General features: G+C 37.5%; 1 long non-coding RNA gene across 2 annotated transcripts; it reads right to left on the reverse strand.

Moving 5' to 3' along the window:
• Window positions 1–433: 433 nt before the first annotated feature.
• Window positions 434–6,635, reverse strand: LOC131825172 (uncharacterized). 2 transcript variants are annotated; one of them, XR_009351149.1, is made up of 3 exons: window positions 6,317–6,635; window positions 5,609–5,813; window positions 434–1,663 (listed from the first exon to the last, which is right to left on the reverse strand). It is a non-coding gene; the product is annotated as an uncharacterized LOC131825172 (long non-coding RNA). The 2 variants fall into 2 exon arrangements; XR_009351148.1 differs by lacking the exon at window positions 5,609–5,813.
• Window positions 6,636–19,913: the final 13,278 nt, after the last annotated feature.

Consider the following 19,913-nt stretch of genomic DNA (forward strand, 5'->3'; position numbering starts at 1 on the left):
GGAAATAGTGGAAGCTCAACTTATATTGAATTGAATAACTCGAAAGTTATATCTCATTTGTGGCAATTCCAGACCAAATAAGAGAGGATGATAATAATGCCACGAGGTATAGGGAGAGAGAAAACCATTTCTGGTAAGACAGAACCTCATAGAGGAACTCTAAGTTAAAGCATAAAGTATCCCCCCAATTCCCACCACTATTAATGACAGGTAAGACAGAACCTCATAGAGGAACTCTAAGTTAAAGCATAAAGTATCCCCCCAATTCCCACCAATATTAATGACAGCACTTTATGTGACAGAGATCATCCCAATATTTTTCCTGTGTTTCTACCAATTTTCCCTTAATTGGTTAGAAGCTCCATATCACTGGTGCTATGTGACAGTAGAAAACAGTATTTCACCAAAACTTAATGACACTGATTTATAAAGCTCACAGAGACACATAAATGGTTAATTTTATTTTTCCATTTCCCCCCAAACAATTCATGATTGTTTCTGAGATTACATGAGTTTCAGCAAAGTCTAATATCTCTATCCAATGGTCCAATTTTTCAAGTTGAATCATTTTTGAATCTTCCAAGTTCTCCTATCAATTTCTAATCAACATCACTCCAGGTTAGAATGATTATTAACATACATCGTCTAATACCTTTAACCTTCTAATTTAAGCCTTTTGCTAACCTTGTTCTGGACTTTTTTTTTTTTTTTTTAAGATTTTATTTATTTGTTTGAGAGACAGAAAGAGAGCACACATGAGCCAGGGAGGAGAGGGACAAGCAGACTCCATGCTGAACACAGAGCCTGATGTAGGGCTTGATCCCATGGCCCCAAGATCATGACCTGAGCTGAAGGCAGACACTTAACCGAATGAACCACCCAGATGCTGGAAACTGAAATTTTGATTATAGAAGGAGGATACAGATTTAGACGAGGATAAGAACACCTTCTATAGACTTACGAGATGCCTGTTCCACATCTCTCTGTAACCTCCAATTCCAGCCACAGCTCTGGTGAATAGTTTGGAGGAGGTTTCGCCTTGCTTGGTGCTGATAGTGCCTTGCTTCAGGTATGCTCCAAGAATCTAGCTTCCTGTCCTAAGGCTCCTCTGGTGTGGCAATGTATGATACTCTGGTACCCAAAGGCTCTTCCACCTTTGCAGCCCACAGGGATGGAGACGTTAACACCCTATGGGAGCAGCCCTCGGCAAGGAGGAGATGGCTGCGGAGAGAGAAATGCTTCTCCCTTTCATCCTTCAGGGGTGGGCAACTCTGAGACAAAACTGAGTAAGAATCTCTAGAAGGATCTGCATGTGCGAAGTACCCATTAACTGTGGTAGACTACTCTATAACACTACCTATTTTGCCTGGATTTTCTTTCCATTTTACCCGTGTTCACTCCTTTTTCTTTCATTCCTGCTCCCTGGAATCACATTCACCTATAGAGTATGCATCTACCTTTGTCTCAGGCTCTACTTTCAAGAGTCACCTGGATTAAGACAATAGGTTAGCAGACTGTATAATGTGGGAATATAACTGTCCTCGACTCTGCATATGCTACAGAGAAACACGCATTCAGTTGGCAGCACAGTTTATGGTAATTTTGATGATTTTCCATCTCTTTCCTATTTGAAAGTTCATCATCCATCCTGAAGCCTGAATGCCTAAAGAAAAAAAGTTGGGTTCAAATTAGCTTATAATTGAATAGACAAATTTTTTTTTGTGACAATAGCTCTAAGCAGTTTTTCTCTGTGAGGGGGCCCTTGACAATTTGGTTGGATACTTCAATCTAATAAGGAGGAAACCTCAGTCTACTTAATCAGGTAAAGCTTTTTGTTGCTTTGGAAACAGTCATATGGTATTTCTTATTCTCCTTGGTTAAAAAGCTGGAACTGTGACTGCTGTAATTCTTTTGGCTAAGAAACTCAAACATACCTTAAAAATGTAAATTACTGGAGTAATACCAGGCCTACTTATTCATGAAAACTGAAGGAATAGCCTGAAAGATATAGGGACTTAGCAGGAATAAATTAAGGTTGCCTACATGTCAGTCCTGAGAAAAATGTTAACAATGATAATGTTTTACTCATTTAAGATACTGAAGACACCACAGAAAACAAAATTGGTAAACTTGCCTGCCTCCTCACAGGAAGTTATAGTCTAGTGGTGGGGTAAGTGAGACAAAAGCAAATTAAAACAAACAGACAAACCAAAAAAACAAAAACAAAAACAAAACATCAAAACCTCTATTTATTTAACAGAGAGAAAGAGAGCACAAGCTGGGGGGAATGGTAGGCAGAGGGAGACAGAGAAGCAGTCTCCCTGCTGAGCAAGGATCCCAATGTGGGACTCCATCCCAGGACTCTGGGATCAAGACCCGAGCCAAAGGCAGATGCTTAAGTGACTGAGCCACCCAGGCACCGGGACAATAGCAAATTAAATAATTAAGATACACACCATTTCAAATAAAAGCATCTCAAAGTAGAAGGAAAGAATGTGAAAGGTTTTTATTTTGTCTTGTTCAACCTACAGGTCTTGTTGAGGAAATAACATTTGAACAAAGACCGGAGGAGGAGAAAAGAATCAGTCATATGGGTATCTGCGGGAGGAGCATTTGAGGAAAGCCTTGAGATGGAATGGGGTCAGTGTGGTTAGACAGATGGGAGGATTAGAAGATACGGTTCAAAAGAGGTGGACAAAAGAGAAAGTGGCAGGCCACCAGAGAGAGGGGTCCTCAGTGTATACAGGGCTACATATACACCAAGTAATATTTTGAAAAACTGAGGACATTTTGATGTTACTATGATTGGGGTGGTGCTACTGGCTTTTAGGAAGTAGGCAACATTTATAAAAATACAGTAATGCTCAGGACAGTTCCAATCAATAAGGTATTTTTCCATATTTTGTGAGTTTAAAATGTCCTGCTTATTCGTGTAGATTTATGTTAACTTCTAAATTCCATTCATAGCAAGCTAGGATATTGGGATTAATTCTCCACTAAAAACGAGTAAATATCCTAGGATAAATTCATTTGAACAAATTCAAATGTTTTGCTAATATTTTTTCAAATATTTTTCTGCCTCATATTCTCTTTTCCTTGCTTTTAGGAGTTCAATTTCATGTATGTTAGATCACTTGCTACTACTCCATCAGTCACTGATGCTTGTTTATTTAAAAACTTTTTTCTCAGTAGATTTAAATTTGGATCATTTCTAGTGACCTGTCTTCAAATTTAATGATACTTTCATTGTTGTGTCCAACACACACTGATAAACCTATCAAATAATTTCAGATATTATATTTTTTAGTTCTAGGATTTCCGTTTTTTAAAAATATTATCTGTATCTTTTTGAAATTTCCCATCTGTTCATCTATTTTATCTTCTCTTTAATAGGATTCTTTGATACATTAAAAAACAAAGATTCTCTGATGCATCTGTCATGGTTATTCTAAGGTCCAACATTTTCACTGATTTGCCTTTCTACTGACTTGTGACAAAGACAGTGCTGCAGAGCAGTGGGAAAAGGATGGTCTTTTGGACCTTGGTCAGTAGGATAACTATATTACAACTAACTAAATAACTAACTAAATAAATAAAACTAACCCTTACTTCATACCGTACTTCAAAATCCATTCTACATGGTTAGATTTAATTGTTCAAAGAAAAACTGTATGTTTTTAGATGTAACTTGTAACATAGCTGTAAGTTTCTATACGTAACATAATAGTTTTTAGATGTCCTTGTAGTCAATGATTTCTTTTTTTTTTTTTTTTAAGATTTTATTTATTTATGACAGAGGGGGTGCCTGATTGGCTCAGTGGGTTAGAGCCTCTGCCTTCGGCTCAGGTCATGATCCCAGGACAGAGAGATAGGAGAGAGGAAGCACAAGATAAGGGAGCTAGAGAGGGACAAGCAGGCTCCCTGCTGAGCAGGGAGCCCCCTATGGGGCTGGATCCCAGGACTTTAGGATCATAACCCAAGCCTAAGGCAAATGCTTAACAACTGAGCCAGCCAGGCACCTCTAAGCAATGATTTCTTAAGCAGGCTAGCATGAAACATAAAAGAAAACTGATAAATCAGACTTTTATAAAAATAAAAAAATTTATATTTATTAACATTTAACAATGAGATAATTGAAATGCAAGCCACAGATTAGGGTAAGGTGTTTTTACAGCACTGATAAATGAAAATGGACTCACATTAGAATAAATAAGTCAAGTAGAAAAAGACAAAAACCCAACAGAAAAGAACTCAAAAGATCCTTTACTAAAAGAGGATATTCAAATGACTTACTATCACATGAAAAGATGTTTTTTTCATTAGTCATCAGAGAAGTATAAGCTGAAATCACACAACCACCAAATGTTGGTGAGGGTGTGTAGTCATGAAAACTCATTACACACTGCTGGTTGGAGAGTGAACTTAAAAAGAATTTGGCACTATCAACTATAACTAACCATAAGCATAACCTATGTCAGAGCTTTTCCACTCGTAGGTATATATCCCAATAGAAATATGTATCTGTGTGATACAAATCTATCTACAGATACATATAATACAGATATGTATAATAATGTTCCTCATAGCATTATTTGTAATCGCCCCAAACCTAGGAATGACATGAACATCCAGTATCAGTAAAAAGGATCAGTTGCAAAAGACTCAGCATTTTTGGATCCCATTTTTATGAAATGTCCACAGTAAGCAAACCTTTAAAGACAGAAAGTAGATTTGTGGTTACTTTGGGCTGGAAAGGATGGTGGGACATGGCTACAAGGTGAGAACTGAAGAGTATGGAATTGTTTTGAGGTGATGAAAATGTTCTAAAATTGTGATGATGCTCTGTCTGTGAATGTACCAAAAAACTACTGAATTGCATACTTTAAATAGATGAATTATAGAAGAATTATATCTTGAAAAATCTGTCACTTGAAAAATAATAGTATAAAGGATAAAATTTATTATATTCATATAATGGTGCCAAACAGCATAAAATAGAGAAAGAAAAAAAAAAGACCTATTATAAGCAATAATGACATGGATGAATCTCAATTAAAATATAAATGGAAAGAACCAAATATTACAGAAAACGTAATGGATAATTCATTTCATTGAAATTCAAGAACTTACAAAAACTACTCTGTGTATTTGAGGATAAGGCAATGATTTTATTTGGGGGAGAAGTTGCTTCTGACTGGGCAGGGGGACCGAGTAAGGGGACTTGGAATGATTTCTTGATTTGGATGGTGGTTGCAAGGGTATATCTGCTTTAGTCTTTGTATCTTTGTAAGTTTACTGAACTGTACATTTATAGTTTGCACACTTTTCTATATTTTGGACTTCAACAAAAGTTACTTAAGAAATATTTTTTAAAAATCCAGTTGTTCAGTAATTCGTCCTAAGGATCTGTATTGGGAAAAGGACCTAAAGAATACATAAACATTTAGTAGTTTGTTTTTTCTCTTTTTGTCGGTTAGGTTATGGAGGATTTTTACTTTCTTCTATACATTTTTCAGTATTTTCCCAATTACTAAAGTGGACATAGATTACATTTATCAAGAGAAAAAATGCTATAAAAGCACAATTGCCTGACATAGTCCTGTATTACCTTTATTCTAATTTATTCACAATGTAGAAACTTTGGCTTTTGCTCCTAGATAGGAATCAACTGGCATTTTAGAGTAGAGAAGGGTCTGGCTGCTCCTCTGCGGGTTTCTTGATAGCCTTGCTGACTCAGGAACTCACCAGGGGCCATCCGGCAGGGAGGAGGAGCAGAGGTGCAGGTGGAGGCACCCAGAAGATGGAAAACAAATCTGGGAAGGTGAAGCCACGAAACTCAGGTGGGTTACAGCCCTTTTGGAACCCAAGTCTTTACTGCAAAACTGTAGTGGGATCTGGGACGGGTGGGTGCAGGCCTGAAAGAAGCTGGGTAAAGTGAGTGATCAATCTAATCATTACAATGTGCATGTTTTTATAAGGCCAGCAGCTAAGATTTTTTTTTTTTTTTTTTAAGAGGTTGTTGAAACAGGAGACAACTATGCGACAGAGACCGTTCCTGGTGTGCCAATCCTAAAATAGTTGTATCTGGCTCTTCACAGCAAAAGTGTGCCAACTCCTTGATTAAGGGACTCTAGGCTAAAGAATTTTAAGGTATTTTTAAACGTCACCTAGATTAGCGCTTGCTGGTGAGGTGCTGGGTGTGGAATGCGCCTGCCCGGGGCACTTACAGTCAGTGGTGTCACGAGATGGAGTACTGACTGCCCAGGCGTGTCAGATGCGGGAAGGGGAATGCACTAAAGAGAGCATAAAAACTCACCTCTGCAGAATCCAGCCTGGAAGGGGATGGCCAGGCACCGCGGGCCCAAACACAACTGGCTCTTCCTAGCAGGGGCTTTATAAGAATGAGTGGTGCACACTGCAGCCCTCATCCGATTGCAAAGGAGGAGGCTTCCGGGCTTCTAGTGGGAAAGCATCTCTGTCACTCTCAGAGAAGCCAGCGGAGCCCCCGGGGAGTTTTCTTTTCCCTTCTCTGTTGTGTGCAGCTGCGCTGGATGGTGGTCCACCCTCTGGACTGCAACTTTTGGAAAAACGCAGCGGGAGTGCGGCGAGCTGCCCGGCGCCTGCGCAGTGGCCACTGGCAGACTCCTCTCACCGCGCAGGCTCCGCCCGTCAGCTCCACGCTAGCGTGGGGGGCGACCCTCCTGGGTCCCGGAGGGAGGAGGGAAGTCCGGGCGGAAGGACACGTACAGTGGTTTCTGTTGAACAGTTTGGGGGTTAGTTATGACCCTCATAACCCCTCGCCCTTAAATGTTACCCAGTGTTTTCACCTGCTCGAAGGACGTTTTCATTGATCTCAGCCTGGTGTCTAGCTATCCCCTAAGAATAAGGGGTTCTCGCCCACCGAGGTTTCTCAACCGCGGCGCTATTGACATTTTAGGCAAGATGATTTTTTTTTTTTTTTTTTTTTTTGTTCGGGGGGTGGGCGGAGGAGCTGTCTTGCTCTTTGTACAATGTTTAGTAGCATCCTTGGCCTCTACACGCTAGATGCCAGCAACAGCCCTCCCTTCCCCCAGCTGCGACAACCAAAAATGTTTCTAACCACTGCCAAATGTGTGTAGGGGAGAGAGCAGCAAAATTACTCCTACTGAGGACTACTGTCCTATAGGATTACAATACAGTGTCTTTAGACAATGGATCATAAACTCTTAAGACATAGAGAGTCCGAATCCTCTCAACGTTATTACATTATTATAATTGACTGTATAGTTCATATTATTTCCTCAATTGATCCCCCCCCACCCCCGCTAAAACCTTGCTTTTACTCTATCGTTGTTTGTAAAACATAAATCCAGGAGTTAACAAGGATCACAGATCGCATTTAGTTATCAAGCCTCTTGAGATCCTTTAAATTTAAAACACTTCCCCAGCCTTTTTTGTTTATTTTTTTTGGCATTGACATTTTTGAAAAGTTCGGGCCAGTGGTTTACCAGAATCTCCTTCAATTTGGATACTCATATTGGTTCTTCATTATACGATCCAAGTTGAAAAAAATTTTTTCTTGATTTTTGTCTGGAATTCCACTAAGGTGATTTTATATCCAATTTTATTTATTTTCAAAGTAGCATTTAGTTTTTCAAACAATATCTAGTTTTAATAAGTACACTTTTCTCCCAGTGAGAAATACATAAATTTCCGCATTGTACCTGAGTCTACATCTTTATTTTCTATTTTTTTCCATTGATCTGATTGTCAACTCTTGTGTTAATATACTGTTTTAATTGCAGGAACTGTATAATATATTCCAATATCTGGTAGGGCTAGGCCTGTTTCATTACTGTTTTTTTTTCCCCCTCCTCTTTTTTGGATATTCTCATTTATTTATTTTTCCATATAAAGTATGGAATCTACACCCATGAAAATACTTTTAAAAATTGGTATTAATTTATGATTTTGCATAATTCTATTGAAGAGTATGGTTTCACTTTTTCTTTTATTCACATTCCAGCTTTGTGTCTTTTAGGAAGTCTTTGAAGTTTTCCTCATAGAGCGTTTGCCCATTTCTTATTAAATTTATTCCTACTGTATTTTTTTTTGTCATTACTGTATACAAGGTCAGGTCTTCTATTTTTCCCTGTAACTGCTTATTGCTTAAGTATACTGAGATATTGATTTTTATATGTCATCTTACATCTTGCTACTGTATTGAAAATCCTGTTGCTTCTAGGAGTTTTCCATTGATTCTATTGGAAACTCTATTTTCATTTTTATGTAATTGCAGTGATTATTCATTTTAGAGCTCAAATTGCCCATCTTTGGCTCCTAACTTCATTTGACAACCACAAATGTTTTAATAGCTTCCTTGCTTTCTGATGCTGTAAGAGTCCCAGTGTCATATTGGAGCATTTACTGTCCTAGACCAAAATCAGCAGTTTGTCGAAGGAGTCCTCATTACTTTCAGTGGAAATCCTATTTGATGACCGCGATCCATGCACTTAAGGATGTTCATGGCTAAATAGCTTGTTGTTACTTTTCAGACTTTACAATGCAAAATCTAGAATATATATCTTTCAAAGAAAGATAAAAATGAATCATAAAGTTGTGCTGATATTCCAATTCTAATGAAACATTATAGAAGTTTTTACTTAACCGATTTGATTTTATATTACATCACTTTTCTGCTGAAACACATGATACCTAATAATATTAACAAAATTACTTACTTTTTCCTATAATATATAGTTTCAAAATAACAGTACCAATATTATAGCTAATTATAAAAGTGCTAAATGTAGTTTAATGCAACTAGGTTTAGTTTTTTCAGGTTGTTTTCTAATCTAGGTTAATTAAAAAAAATATTAAATCTAAATTGGAAAAAAACAAACCCCCAAACAAGACTTAAGTATTTCTAACTTTTTGAGTGTGATGTCTCACTCACTTATTTGTCTCATTTTTATTGATATAAATATTTAAATCTATGAATTTTATTATAAACAGTCAACATTATCTTGCAGACTCTGATGCCATATTTTCATTATTTTTTAAAAAGATTTTATTTTTTTATTTGAGAGAGAGAAAGAGGAGAGAGTGGAGGTGGAGGTGGAGGGGCAGAAGGAGAGGGAGAAGCAGACTCCCCACTGAGCAGGGAGCAGGACATGGAGTTGGATCCTAAGACCCTGAAATCATGACGGGAGCCAAAGGTAGATGCCCAATGGACTGAGCCACCCAAGCGCCCCTTCATTAGGTTTTTTTTTTTTTCTAAAAATTCTCTGTATCAATTGGTATTTCCCTTTGATCCAGGCTATGTTTAGTAGAAAAATTTTAAATTTCAAGATGGGAAGTCTTTCTTAATGTTTTGATAGTGATGGATTTTTTTTTAAACATTTTATTTATTTATTTGACAGAAAGAGAGAGAAAAAGAGAGATCACAAGTAGGCAGAGAAGCAGGCAGAGAGAGAGGGGGGAAGCAGCCTCCCTGCTGAGCAGAGAGCCCCATGTGGGGCTCGATCCCAGGACCCTGAGATCATGACCTGAGCCGAAGGCAGAGGCTTAACCCACTGAGCCACCCAGGTGCCCCTTTTTTTAAAATTTAAATTTTAGTTAGTGAACATACAGTGCAATGTTGGTTTAGGGAGTAGAATTCAGTGATTCATCACTTACATGCAACACCCAGAGCTCATCAGAAGTGTCCTCTTTAATACTCATCACCCATCTAGTCCATCTCCCACCCACCTCCCTCCATCAATTCTCAGTTTGTTCTCCATTGCCAAGAGTCTCTTATGGTATTTTTCTTTTATTTCCCTTGACCCCCTTCCCATATATTCCTTTGCTTTCTTAAATTCCACATAAGAGTGAGATTGTATGGTGTTTGTCTTTTTCTTACTGACTTATTTCACTTTAGCACAATACACTTTAGATCTTGGGGCATCTTGGTGGCTCAGTGGTTTGAGTGTCTGCCTTCAGCTCAGGTCATGATCCCAGGGTTCTGAGATTGAGCCCTGCATCGGGCTCAGCAGGGGTGTCTGCTTCTCCCTCTCCCTCTGCTGCTCCCCTTACTTGTGCTCTCTTGCTTTTTCTCTGTCAAATAAATAAATATAAATAAAATCTTAAAAAAAAATGCACTCTAGCTCCATCCATGTCGTTGAAATGGAAAGATCTCATTTTTTGATGGCTGAGATAGATATATATATATATATATATATATATATATATATATATATTTGATAATGCCGCTATAAACATTGGGGAATATGTACCCCTTTGAATCTACATTTTTGTATCCTTTGGATAAATTGAATATTTACTTTTATGGTATTGTTGATGCATAATATTTGTATTTTTCTTTAATTAATTATTTTAGGTATACATGTGTTTATTATATGTGAAGAGTCAATTATTGTAAATTTTTTTTGTCTTGGACTAAGAGAAGTGTACAAAAGTTTGCTATTATTTATGTGTTTCTATTTTCTTTAAATCTCTTGTAGTTTCTGCTATATGAAAAAAGCTGCTGTATTATTTGTTACATATCTTTCATAAATATTATATTTTCACTGTGAATTGTAGCCTTTAGCATTATCAGGTGCTCTTTGTTTCAGTCATGGTTTTGGACTGAACTCTAGTTGGTTTGGATTTCAAAATTGCAGTTCTCTCTTTTTATTTGCATTTTCTTGGTATACCGTTGCCCATCCTTTCTTCCTTAGCACTTCTGAATTATTTTATTTTAGGCATGTCTTTGTCTTTTAAGTGAAGTGTAGAGTTGGGTATTGTTTTGGAATCAACCAACTTTCTTTGTCCTAATAGCAGAGGCAAGCCCTCTAATGGTTGATGTGTTTGGTCTCAGATATCTCATCTCATATTTTATTTATATATGTAACATATAGCATACTTGATGATGCTAAGTGCTCTTGAGGAAAATAAAGGAGAAGGGATGAGGGCAATATTCCATTTTAAATAGGTGGTCAGAGAAGGCCTCATTGGAAAGGTGACTTTTGCACAACTCTTGAAGTCGGTGAAGGAATGAGTCATTTGGATAAGTGAGGTAAGATTTATCCTGATGAGAGAGAACAGCTGGAGCAAAGGCCCCCAGGCACAGGACTACCTGGTATGTTTTCCCAGAACAGCAAATAGGCTGGGGAGGCTAGAGTGGGGTATGCAGGACGTAGGAGATAGGCCAGCCGGGACAAATCAAAGAGGATCAGATAGGGCCCTGTCAGTCAGAGAGGTAGCAAGGCAACCCCTCCGAGAGGAATTTTCGTGCAAGATGTTAAAATAATATTACTGCTGCCAGTCCACGGTCATAAATCAATAACTCAATAGGAATACGTTCATAACTCTGGGTATTCCAGCCTAGGTAGAAGAGGAAGCCAGGCTTGTGAGAATTATATTTTGGGGTACAACTCAATTTAGGCATGAAAGTACTTTCATCCCTGCTGACGTTGAGAACTAGATTACTAAACACCTGCCTAGTGTAATGGGAATAATCCTTGAGTATAATTTTAATATCTCTAATATTTTATGGGCCACCTGGATGGCTCAGTAAAACATCTGCCTTTGGCTTAGGTCATGATCCTGGGGTTCTGGGATCAAGCCCCATGCAGGGCTCTCTGCTCAGCCGGGAGTCTGGTTCTCCCTCTGCCTCTCCTCTCCCTCCTCTCCCTGCTCCCACTGTCTCTCTTTCAAATAAATAAATAAAATCTTTTAAAAATCTCTAATATTTTAGTTTCCACCCCAAACACATCAGATATCACTTCACAACTATGGCTTTTCACAATTTATCTGAAGGTATGAATTTACAGGGAAAGAATTTTTATTGAAACATATCAGTGTAATGTATCTTGACTAAAAATATTCAGAAAGCATAAAAACGTTAAAATTCTATACTGGGAAGTTTGACTAAAGGCCAGAACATGACATAGGAGTTTTCTGAATTCTTTTCAAAAGTCAAGTATTTGGCTTAAAACAGTTTTTTTTTTTCCTTTTTATAAAGACATCTGTTGTTTTAACAGAAAACTGTATGGCAGAGGTGGTAGAATGAAATGGGTGTGTGGTATGGGGTGAGGGAAGTGGGGAATTATAGTAGCCTGCCATCCAGAAAAACAGTGTTAAGGATTCAAGTGGATGGGAACACAGAAGGGACAAACTTTAAGTACACGTAGGCTTACTTCTTCCTTGTCTATGTGTTTCAGTTGGCCGCATTTTAATTTTCCCCTTCCTCTTTCCTCTTTTTCTTTCTCTTTCACCTTTCTTTTTCTAAAGCTAAACTGTCACAGCGAAATGCTGTCTGAATAAGTCACAACTCATACAGAAGACTGAACAGAGCATTGTAAGATAGGACACAAAACAAAAGACTTCATCAGAGAGCTGAGATCATCGTGGGGTTGTGCACAGACCCAGTGCAGCAATTCAACCATGTTTCTGAGAGCCTGGGACCGGTTCCACCATTCTTGGTATGCTATTGCCCCCTGCTGTTCATGTGGAGGCACTGACTTACAGAAATGAGTTTCCATAACATTCTATGTTTTAGTGCAATGTTAGCGTGCAATCACTGAATGTTAGGACACATAGTTCAAAGATTTAAAACAGTAATTTAAGCAACTGCTTTCTGAAAAGCTGAGTATCAAAGACATCACAAAACAGCTTTCCCCCCCCCCCCTGCTCTCTCATATGTTGAAAATAAAATTTTGACTCCGTTTTTTAGCTAATAAATCTGGTTTTCTATTTAAGTTTCTGAGGGGAGCAGAGCCCAAGGCAATTGAGGTAGCTTAGAGAAAAACCGGAAAAGTGAAAGCAGGGTGAACACAGAGAAGATAGAGGACAAAATGTACAAAAGGAGGGGGTAATGAATAATTTATGTACAACAAGGAGAAAGCAGTTCAATCCTGAACATACCGTTTGCATTCCTCAGAGAGTGGGGTACAAACTGGCCTGTGTCCAGAGTAGCCAGCATGCGTCACTTGTGAGCCTTCAGGTCTCTTGCCTTTTGTTCTTAGGTTTGGTCATGGAAACTCCTCGGAACCATTAGGATGTAAATTGGGGCTCCTGAAGCAAAGCAGAGCACATAATGCTTGGAGCTGATTTCTTGGCTTACTCTTCAATTTCTAAAGAGGTCAGGGCTATATCCTGGGTGGAAGTCAGATGTGCGTGTTTGAGCATGGGGTTTTATGTAACCCCTTTTCTCTTTTTTTTTTTAAAGTCAGGCTTCAGACCTCTGGCACTCTGTTCCGTGTTTCAAACCTGTTCTAAGTTTCAGACCTGTAGAGCCTATGGGCTGCTAATTCCTGTATGCCAGGGTTTCCAGTAGAATTGGGTAATAAGGTGTCAGGATTCCCTCTCACTCAGTAAAAACAGCTTAGAAGCTTGGGGCTTTGCTTCAGCATTTGGTTTTTGTTCAGACAATTTCTCCATGAGGAATATGATTAAAAAGAATATTTTAATATTTAGAAAACTACATGCATACTTATATATAAAATTACATCCTGTTAGGATAAACTGAACAATCCAGCCTGAATTACTCCTGAAAGATTTAGTTTTTGCTCTAAAGATCAATAAGAATGTCACTTCTAAAGCCTCAGTCCCCACTTCAAAGGCATAAATGATGGATTTCAAGAAATAAGAATTGGAGAAAACATTTACATAATTTAGTACAGTAACAATTAATAAACTGATTCTTTAATGCTTGAGTGGTTTATTCACAGTGTTTTTTTTAGTACTCATAGCATTTTCTGTTTCTCTTGTGTAACACCTTACTATTTATTTATTTATTTATTTACTCACTTAAATTTATATTCTCAACTGTGGCAGGTGTTAAAGATATTACAAAAATAGGATAGACTATGTTCTTAAGCTTTTTATAGTATTATAGGCATGATAATTATGTAAGAAGATGAAAGTAAAAAATAATTTTCTTATTCCTTTTCATTTTAGCATTTCATTCTATCCCATTCCATTCCTTCTCCTCTTTACTGTTCAATTTTATTTGTATTTGTATTCATTTTATTTGTTTAAATTATGAACCAGGAGTGCTGGATATTTTTTTATATATTTTTGTACTCCTTAGTACACCAGCACATAATACAATGTTGGTGTATATTTACAATAAATATCTGTTGAATGAATGTGAGTACTTACTAGTTGCCTCGCACTATGCTGTGTCTGTGTAAACCAGATGTACACTTGATTTCAATAGAGGAGAGGAGTGAAGTTGGGGGAAATATATATAGACCTGGAAGGAATATTTATTTGAATCCAAACTTGTGGGGGTAGTGAGGAACTTTTTTAATGAAAAAAGCTAGAGGAACACAAAAATTCCACCCTATAAGTACCGAGGAAACCTCTCTTTTAATGATTTGTAAAAAAAAAAAAAAAAAAAAAAAAAAAAAAAATTGGTGCTTTTCTCTCTCTCTCTCTCTCTCTTTTTTTTTTTTTTTTAAAGATTTACTTATTTATTTGAGAGAGAGAGAGAGACAGAGAGACACTGCAAGCCAGAGTGCAATGGGATGGGCAGAGGGAAAGGGAGAGTGAGAATGTAGCTGACTCCACACTGAGTGCAGAGTCCTGTGTGGGGCTGGATCCCACAATCCAGAGATCACGACCTGTGCCAAAACCAAGAGATGAAGGCTTAATCGACTGCACCACTCAGGCGCCCTAAAATGTGCTTTTATTATAGCGTGGGGAGAGGACCCATAGACAGAAAGGTCTGCACCTCTTTTATGATTTTCTTCTGTTGCTAATATATACAAGGATTTTTAATGTTTCTGTCTGTGAGGTTCCTTAAAAAACCTGCACATACACACCTTCTGAAGATATGGTAGAAACGTGTATTTATTCATCAGACCTAGAGAGCAAACATAATACCTATTTTTCAAAAAGAAATTCATACTTAGTTATTTCTCTTTTTGAATCAAGAACTAACTTATCAGTCTTTCAGTATACAAAGTTCTCAGTATTTTGGAACCTGCTTTTTGCCACCTTAATTGTGCAATTCAAATTGTCTGTTCCTATTTAATTGTTCTACATAAACTGTATTGAATACCAATATAAAACAAAACTGTAGGCATAAATGGTTCCAAATTTTTTTCTTTCTTTCTTTTTTTTTTTTTTTTTTGGTTCCAGAATTTCATCGAGTTGCTGAGGAATGGATCTTCTTTGCAAGTGTGGTATGGGGTAGTTACATACATTTCCCAATGGTAATGCAATATTTTATTTATTCTGCCTGTTAATGACTAATATTTGAGAACGTTTATAATATGAATGGGACTTAATCTAAGAGAAGTTTTATATATATATAATATTTATATATAAATATAATATATATAAATATATATTATATATATTATATATAAATAGAAATATATATATATAATAATTCACACACACAATTTCAATACCGGGTATTAATAAGAGACTGGTCAAAATAATTACAGTTAAAATTATTATGTCAAAAACTTACAATACATGCTTGGCGTTAGGCGACATACTATTCCTTTTGGTGCATAATTCTTCCGCTACACAAATAACTAATAGGACTATCTCTTGATGCTGGGTGGCCTCTCTCTGGTGTCTCGTCTGTTGTTGATTTTTAGCATACTTATCTGTGATTCCACGAATGGAACTGAGTGAATAGTTACTCGTGTTTATTCTAATTAAGAGTACATAACCGATTACTATAGTTACAAGGAGGTAGAGAGGCAATGCAACTGCCTCGTATTTTTGAGGCCAGTAGGTCAAGCCTGAGGAGTTGGATCAAAATTCAGGAATAAAAGTCCATACTGGATATAGGAAGCCTAATTTGGAGCTTAAGAAAAGAACAAAGCAAGACACAAATGTCTCTTTCCGGCATCGGTGATAGTGACGTGCCCCATTATTTTTTCAGGGACTTTAGACAACTGGGGTTCTGCAGGGGCCCATTTAGGCCCCTGGGCCGGGTCCTCTGCGCAAGCGCCAACCAAGGAGCCGCAGGGGCGAGAGGGAACCGGAAGCGGAAAAGGCCAAGGGCGAAGGCGCCCCGCGACGCTCCAGGGAGGGTGTGAGTTTGCGCTTCGGGTAGGACCTCCTTTCTTCCTCTTCTACAGTTCCGTAGACTCCTTCTAGAAGTTTCGGAACTGTTTTCTGGTAAGTGGTGGTGGGAATTAGGGTGGAAGAAACTCACAGACTTAAAAAAAAAGAAAAGATCGCTGACAACCGTATTTTAAACAGTGCTTAGTCCTCTTTGAATTCTAGAGTTTTGTGATTCTTCTCATCAGACATTGCCCAAGAGTATTTTTTAAAAAGTGCCAACTTCTGAGTTTCCTGTGTGAGATTCTAGGACAGCCACCCCAGAGCCTTTTAAGAAATGCTTCATTGAGGTATGATGCCGGGCAGGTGCTCGTGAGGCCGACCGGCACAGACCGCCTTCCCATCCTCGGGTTATTTATACTAGAATGGGAGACGAAGTTAAAAAAAAAACAAAAAAACAAAAAAACTTGAAAGCACAGAGTTAGAAGAGAAAGTGCATACTGTCTGTAGCGTTTTGTTTCTGTTTCGGTAAAATATCTCTGGAGAGGCTTGGTTAGTAAACGTGGTTAAAACTGTTGAAGCTACAAACCTTCGTCTCTCATTATCCACTTCAAAAGTTGAAATTCGGGGTATTGATACCCTCTGGACACCAAGAAATCCTCCTCTGCCTCTCTTTGCTTTTAAACCCAGATCTTCTCTGGGTGGCTGAAAACAATGGGAATTATTAGAGCTCCTTATAATTGATTACTCTTGCCAAAGCCAGAGTGATAGATCTGGTTGGGAGTTGCGGGGGCGGGGGGGAGTCCACATGACTTTGCAAATAAAAATAAATGTGCTACGGGGGTGCTGAAAATATATCATTAAATAGCCGTAAGAGACCTCACAAATAATTTATGTATGTTTTAAGCCGGTCAGTATGAGGTTTGTATTTAAATGGCCTCCTTTCTCAATTCAAATTGCCTTAGGCTTCTGGCTATTTAAAAAATATTTTGTATTCATGAACACTTCTTTTATAATTGATGTGGATGTTTGCTTACCGTTGACTCTAATTTGTTAGCTAGGAAGTCCCATCTATTTATTCATTCCACATCTATTACATATTTACTGTGTGCCAGGTATGATGGTAGTGATTAGTGTTTTTAAGTGAATGTTAAATCTTACTTATATTTTTGTAAGCTTTGTTTACCTGAATTCTAAGAAATCATGTACGGAGAACAGAACAAGTGGGCCTATCACACTAGAAATCACTAATCTAGAAATCTCTAGATTTCTATGGTAGCACCTATCAAACTCCTTTTTTACATTAATTGCGCCTTCTGGAATGAGGGGAGCACATGGTCTGAATTTGATCATCACTGTGTTCTCAGTATGTAATACAAAACCCAATAGAGACCCAAAAAGGGTGTTTTGGAAATTAAAACACCACATAAACACACACTGCTTTTTCTGAGGAATTTTTGTTTTCATTGGGTATTCAGGCCATTTCATACTGTGAGATATCTTTCCCTAGAAAAAAGCAAAATCTTTTTATAAGAGCCTTTATCTAAATATCTTCCTTCTAGAACTTGCCTGAATATTGATCTGAGACACTTGATATCTTAATGAAATCTAATTCAAGTAATTTTTGTAATAATTAAGATCTGCAGGTTTAGACTGAGTGTTTGTTGATGTGAGAGCAGTTATTTTGTACTGATCTTTTTTTAGGTATATATTTTTAAAAAGATTTTATTTGTTTGTTGGAGAGAGAGATTGAGGGAGCACAAGCAGGGGGAGCAGCAGACTCCCTGCTGAGCAAGGAGCCCAATGCCAGCATTAACCCCAAGACCCTGGGATCATGACCTGAACCAAAGGCAGATGCTTAGCTGACTGAGTCACCCAGACATCCCTGTTTTATACTAATCTTAATATTTTCCAGTTTGCCTTTTAGGTAAAAATAGGCTTTGGAGAAGCAACTCTTGTCTGGAAGATGCTGATGGTGGTCTCTCTGAGAAACCTTATCCATTCAGCATTAGTTGTTTTCTATGTATTCAGTGGGTTTATATCCACGTAAATACATTTTATGAGTGCTTTGAGAATGAAACAATGCCAAAAGGAGACAGTAGTCCTATGCAGCCAGAGGGTTATTTAATTCATGTGAGTTCTTGATCATTCTCATTTAGGTTGAGAGTTAATGGAGTACTTTGGGGTAATACTCCTTGTGCTTCATTTATCAGAGCTCATACAAAATTGTCATTTACTGTTGAGTAGATTGCGTACTGCACAAAGAAACCTATCCAAAATGTACACTATTTATATAATAGATATTATCAATTTGAATATTTATGTGTTAGTTTTATGGTTTGCTCTAGTAAAATTCGTACATTGTGACACATGTTCTGACAAATGGAAGTAAAATGTCTTGAGAAAGAGGTACCTTGCTTTTTAAAAATTTGCACAAATGCTTTATATGGGCTAGTAGCAGCCTGAACTTGGACAACTTACATAACTCTCTTGGCCTTCAAGTGAAGATATTAATACTTACCTCGCTAAATTGTTTGAAAGTACTAGACATGCCAGGCACACAGTTAATGTTCAATAAATGTTTTGGAATGACTGAGAACACTGAGGGTAATGTCTGTGCTTAAGATTTGATAAATTGCAGGTCACTTTTTTCTTGAATAAGAGGGTAAGTGTTTATGTAAATAGTTTATTTGAATCTTTGAATTTGTTAAGTGTTTCACATTTTACACTTAGTTACTGCATGGTACTACCAAAAATATTCTTAACAGGTGTTTGGGATTCTTTTTTATTTTATTGAGGGATTCATATCCAACATAAGGAAACTTATGACTATGAGACCTACTAGTGACTGCTTCATGGTTGAGCTTCTTTAGAATCCTAAAATACTGGAATCCTAGGTTTAGATGAGACCATTGGAATTTCTCTTTATCAAATGCGTGTTAGTCACTTGCTACATGGAAGTAATTGTGGTATGCGCTAGGGCTATAAAGATAAATAAGTCACTATTGTGAAAAGTTACATATCCTTGCATGAACATTTCCAGGGACTATTCATAATTACTAAATTGATTTTTAGAAATTTGTTTTATGACAATTCAAAATTTGTCCTCTTATAATTTTCATTTGTTTGCATTAGCGTTACACTTTGGGGCACAAAAACTAAGTTTGATTCTTTACTATATATATACCCTTCAATTTAAGCACCACTGCATTCTGCTACTTTTCCTCAAGCCTCTTTTCCGTCTTGCTCTCTCACCTGAATACCTTCCAGGTTGTCTACTTCCCTTATAGATGTAGTACCCACCGGGGTATTCAGCGCTCCAGCCCGGCGATCACTTCCTACATTCCTGATACTGTCCCTCCAATCTCTGGCATGAATTTTATTCACAAGTGAGTGATCACTATGTGCTTATAAGATGTCCTTTCCTTACCACATTAAAAAGAATTGTATTTATTTTGCTCATGTTACCCTGCAAGGTCGTTTTTGAAAAAGGATAAATGACATCCCTAATTCCTTGAGGAGCTTTTAATACACTTTTTCCAACAACTGAAATGGGAGCAATAATGAGGGCAACCTTGCTTAAGCTCCAGATTATTGAATTACCACTTATAAGTCATTTTTGGTCCAGGTGATTAAAATCACTGTAATTCATACATTTTTGACAGCTAAGAGGTAAATAGCCAAGGGAGGGCTTCTATAGCTTTGCATTATCTCTTTCTATAAATTAGTTCTCACTTAAACATTCTCTTTTCCTTTTTGATGGACAGAGAACATGACAGGGATAGAATTGTTTTGCTTCTAACTTTAAGCATTTATTAAGAAAACTCAATATCCTTTCAACATTTTTTTTTTTTTTTAAAGTTAACCCATGTGTGCAACTCTACGCCAAACGTGCTCTGACTCAGGTTTGGGACTAGTAGCCC

The sequence above is a fragment of the Mustela lutreola genome, chromosome 2 (genome assembly GCF_030435805.1).
Source record: "Mustela lutreola isolate mMusLut2 chromosome 2, mMusLut2.pri, whole genome shotgun sequence".
NCBI lineage: Eukaryota > Metazoa > Chordata > Mammalia > Carnivora > Mustelidae > Mustela > Mustela lutreola.